This window comes from Nannospalax galili, unplaced genomic scaffold (assembly GCF_000622305.1).
Source record: "Nannospalax galili isolate Female #2095 unplaced genomic scaffold, S.galili_v1.0 scaffold1688, whole genome shotgun sequence".
In the NCBI taxonomy this organism is placed as follows: Eukaryota; Metazoa; Chordata; class Mammalia; order Rodentia; family Spalacidae; genus Nannospalax; species Nannospalax galili.
In genome coordinates, this window is record NW_008358621.1 from 1526009 (window position 1) to 1531377 (window position 5369).

Below are 5369 nucleotides of genomic sequence, written 5' to 3' on the forward strand. Positions count from 1 at the left end.
GATGCGCAGTCACTGAAAGATTTCCACAGAAAGGAGACAAGGGGCTGGAGAGTCGGCTCAGCGGTTAAGAACACTGGCTGCTCTTGCAGAGGACCCAGGTTTGATTCCCAGCACCCACATGGCGGCTAACAACTGTCCGTAACTCCAGTCCCAGGGGATCCAACAGCCTCTTCTGACCGCTGCGGGCATTGCTTGACTGGGGTGTACTTACCTACATGCAGGCAAGACATGCATACACATAAAATAAAAAATAAAGAAATAAAAAAGAAGGCCAAGAAAGGAGACAACACTGGATCTGGGGTTGGGGTGGGGTGGTTAAAGGCAGGTCTGTGCAAGATGGAACTGGAGACTGGAGACACTTGTCCAGCCAGCCTTGGAGTGGCCTTGAGAACAGAGAAGGGAAGAGATTTGGAACACTGTACCAGCCATGAGCCAGGTACAGGTGTGGGGGCTGTAGGTCCTGGATGAGGGCTTTAAAGGCCAGAATCCTTTTGGTCAGAATCACTTTTTGGAGGATTTATTTTTATATTTTTTAAAAAAATATTTTATTTATTATTTTTATTTTATGTGTATGAGTGTATTGCCTGCATGTATTTGAGTGTACCCGTGTCGTGCAATGCCGTGGAGGTCAGAAGAGGACTTTGGATTCCCCTGGAACTGGAGTTAAGGATGGTCCATAGATACCACATGGGTGCCGGGAATCGAACCTGGGTCCTCTGCAAGAGCAGCCAGTGCTCTTAATCAATGAGCCATCTCTCCAGCCCCTTGTAATCACTTCTGAGAGCTGGTGGGATCTAATTTGTTTTCTTCCTGTCCCTCTTAGAGTCTGGTGGAAACATTAACAAACGAACTGGATTTGATATTTGAAGGACTATCTCACTAAAATAGGTCCATAAACTCACACCCAGTTTTTGGCAAGGACCCCAGGCAATGATGGAGGGGTTTTCTCTTCGTCTGTACCTAAATTGCATCTGGGTCTCAGCCACTGTCGTCTCTTCCTGCCTGCTTCCACACTTGGCCCCTAAATCTGGACCCCACAGGGCAGCCGAAAGGATCCTTTAGATTCTTTTTTTCTTGAGACATAATCTCACACTGTAGCTCAGGCTAGCCTGGAGCTAACTTTGTAGTCAAGGTTAGACTTAAACTTGTAATAATCCTCTTACCTCAGCCTCTCAAATGCTGGAATTGCAGACACAAGTCACCACATCTGGCTCACGATAGTCTTTTTTTCCTTTTTCTTTTTGGGATTTATTTTTACAGGGGTTGGAGAGATGGCTCAGCAGTTAAGAACACATGACTGCTCTTACAGAGGACCTGGGTTCTGTTCCCGGCACCCACGTGGCAGCTAACAACTGTCAGTAATTCCAGTTCCAGGGAAGCCAATGCCCTCTTCTGGCCTCCAAGGGTGCTGCATGCACATGGTACACTTACATATATGCAAGCAAAACACTCATACACATACAAAACTTAAAATATATTTATTTTTATCTATGTGTATGGGTGTGTGACTGTGTTAGTGTATTCCACCTGTGTGTGGATGACCTGAGAGCTGGAGTTACAGGCAGTTGTGAACAGCCTGACATGGGTCCTCTGGAAGACCAAGTGCTCTTAACTCCTAGCCATCTCCCCAGCCCACAATGGTCTTTTAAAAAAAAATAAAATTAGCCGGGTGTGGTGGCGCATGCCTGTAGTCCTAGCACTTAGGAGGCAGATGCAGGCGGATCTCTGTGAGTTCAAGGCCAGCCTGTTGTACATAGTTAGTTCCAGGACAGCTGGTGCTACAGGGAGACCCTACTTCAAAAAGACAAAAAATAAAATAAATAAATAAATTAATTAATTTAATTAAATAGAATAAAATTAGAGCCTTCTGTGACTTCAAGGCCAGCCTAGTATACATAGTGAGTTCAGGACAGCTGGAGCTACAGGGAGACCCTGCTTCAAAAAAGACCAAAAAAAAAAAAATACAAATTAGATGTTATCCCTCTTTAATAATTTCTATTCAGTTCCCTTCCTTTCCATGTCCTACCTGGCCTGTGTTTCTGCCCCTGCCCACCCTTGAACCTCCACTTCTTCCTGCTCCTCTTGCCCACCATGACCCCTGTTTCTAGTTTTGTTCTAAAATTCCACACTTTCTAATATAGAGCCCTCCATTCACTTAGGGCATGTTTATCCAACACCTACTCTGTGCCACAACCTGGGGACAAAATGAACACAGGTCTCTACTCTTGAGAAACAGAACCATATATATGTATATGGAGAGAGGGAGAGGAAGGAGGGAGGGAGGGAAGATGAGAGAGAGAGAGAGAGAGAGAGAGAGAGAGAGAGAGAGAGAATGAGAGAAAGGGAGACATGTTTAGATCGTAGGCTGGCTTCAGATTTGTTACGTGGCCAAGTGGTTCTTGTAAGAGCAGTGACCCTGCAAAACCTCGCAATTCTCACACCCAGGACATGAGCCCTGCCTGTAACTATGTGGGAAATTATGACAGCTGTCCTTATCTACACCTTCTGTTGACTTAAAAAGAGAAGGCATTCATTTACTATAAGGATATTAGCCAGCATGCATGAGACCCTGGGTTCAATCCCTAGTGCTGAAAAACAGGATCAGGTGTCAGGGTTTACACTTATCTTGGACTGTTCTAATGTTTTGAGGGGGTTTTGTTTGGCTTTTTTTTTTTATCTTTTTGAGACAGGGTCTCCCTGTAGCCCCAGCTGTCCTGGAACTCACTATGTAGACCAGACTGGCCTTGAACTCACAGAGATCTGCCTGCCTCTGCCTCCTGAGTGCTGGGATTAAAGGTGTGCGCCACCACACCCGGCCATCCAGTTTTGTTTTTTAACAAATGTGTAGGGCTATAGGATGCTAGGGCTAGGCACGCCCCCTCCAAAAAAAGATGGAGAAGGAGATAGGAAGGGAAGGGAAGGGAAGAGAAGGGGAGGGGAGGGGAGGGGAAGGGAGGAGAGAGGGAGGGAAAGGGAGGGAAGGAAGGAAGGAGGAGGGAAGGAAGGAAGGAGGGAGGGAGGGAAGGAAGGAGGAAGGAGGAAAGGAAGGAGGAGGAGGGAAGGAAGGAAGGAAGGAAAGAAGGAGGGAGGGAGGGAAGGAAGGAAGGAGGAGGGAAGGAAGGAAGGAGGGAGGGAGGGAAGGAAGGAGGAAGGAGGAAAGGAAGGAGGAGGAGGGAAGGAAGGAAGGAAGGAAAGAAGGAGGGAGGGAGGGAAGGAAGGAAGGAGGAGGGAAGGAAGGAAGGAGGGAGGGAAGGAAGGGAGGGAAAGAAAGGGAAAGGGCAGGTGTGACAGTGCACATTCATAATCTCAGTCCTCAGGAGTCTGAGGCAAGAGGATAGATTTCAGTTTGAGGCAGTCTATGCTCCAATAGTGAGATGCTGCCTCAGCTCTCAAACCTGCAAACCCCACAAAAACCTAGAAACCCAAAATAAAAATAAAAATTCAAAGCAAACCAGAAAATGCACAATGTTATATATTATTATAAAATAATTCCGCTCTAAAGGAAATAAGGATATAGCTCATTTTCAGCCAAACATGAGTCACCGTAGCCTAGGAACACAGTCTTATGTTACCCAGAGTGACATGTTCCCCTGAATGACGTGGTTCTCCATTGAAGAGTTTTTGTGATCTTCTACAGTCACGAGTGGGCTGTGGCAGTCTCCCTTCCCAGCCAGGGAAGAACATGTTCTTGTTTATTGGCAAAGCTGTCAGCGTTTAATTGGTATCAGATTCTGACTTGCATAAGTAACAGTCTTCACTGTTAGAAAGATGTGGGGTGCCAGGTTATCCCGTGTGCTTTTCTAAACTCTTATTATAATGTTGGTTCTAGGAAAGAAAAAAGAAAGTAGGTGAGATCATCAAGCGGGTGGGGGAGATTGTCAGAAAGAGGGGGGCGTCTAGGATTCGATCGTTTCCTTTATCTCCTTCTTAGTTTTGGGGTGAGTAGAGGTAAAGAAGGTAGGCTTAGCATACAATCCAAGAGTTTAGCTAGTCATCAGGAAGATGTTAGGTCGGATTCAGAGGCTGATGGTAAATGCCTTTCTTGGAATGACCTTGGACTTCTTCTTTTGAAATGTATTTATCCAGGATGGTAAGTTGGCTCAGTGGGTAAAGGTGCTTGCTATCAAGCCTGACAGCAAGCCTGCGTCGTGGAAGAAGAGAACTGACTTTCCTCCCATCTCCACATGCACGTGTGTACACACAAAGGAATAAATAAATGTAAATAAATTATTTCACAATTTCATACATACATCTTTATATGAAGCACTTTGATCATATCTCCCATTATCTCTCTCACTCTCCCCACTGAGCCCTTTCTTCCCAAGTCTTGGGTTCTTTTATATATTTTATTCATTATTATTTTTATGTGTATGCATATATTGCCCGCATGTAGGTAAGTGCACCCGTGTCGTGCAATGCCCACGGAGAACAGAAGAGGCTGTCGGATCCCCTGGGACTGGAGTTATAGACAGTTGTTAGCTCCCATGTGGGTGCTAGGATTTGAACCTGGGTCTTCTGCAAGAACAGTCAGTGCTCTTAACCCCTGAGCCATCTCTCCAGCCCCCATGTCTGGTTTTTGAGGCCCACTGTATTTAAGGAGAGTTACTTGCATGTGCAGGGGAGCTGGGGGGGGCATTATTTACTTAAGAGTAGTTTACCAGTGGCTACGTCACTGAGGAGTGATTCCTCCTCCCCCAATAACCACTGATGGCCCATAACTCCTCAGCGAAGGGTGGGACCTTATCAGCCTCTTCCCCATTCATGATGGACTATTGGCAGATTTCATCTTGCTCAAGTCTCCTGCAGGTAAGCACCACTGTTGAGAGTTCTTGAGTCCAAAGTCATGTCCCAAAGGCAGTGTTTCACAGCATTCCTCCCCATCCTCTGCTCTTACATTCTTTCTACCCCTCTTTCACCACCTCCATGTTCCCTGAGCCTTGGACGGGTTGTCACAGATCTGTTTAGGGCTGAGTGTAACTTAGAGCATGAGGTGCCGAGGAATGCCACATAGTTATGGTTGAATTAGGAGTCTTTTATTAGCCAGTGGTCAGAGAGAGGACCAATGCTCAATAAAACTCTCGACCCTGAGGGGAGGCAGAGTGGGGTTTATAAAGCTTAAAACCACAATTACATCATGCCAGGGGCAGACCCAATAACCATAGTTGCCTTAGATCACCATAGTTATACCAGACCAGGGGCAGGTCAGTTAATGGGTTTTTCAGTTAACGGTTATGAAAATCAAGTTTCTCAGAATTATAGAAACAATGGGTTCCATGGAGATGTAGGTATAGCTAGGTGGTAGGATGTGCTATCTGCTACTTGTAAGCACCCCAGTATTGTAGAAACAATCTCCATTTGTCAAAACAGGC

General features: G+C 45.9%; 1 pseudogene; it reads left to right on the plus strand.

Moving 5' to 3' along the window:
- Window positions 1–3605: 3605 nt before the first annotated feature.
- Window positions 3606–3753, plus strand: LOC115068226 (annotated as a pseudogene).
- Window positions 3754–5369: the final 1616 nt, after the last annotated feature.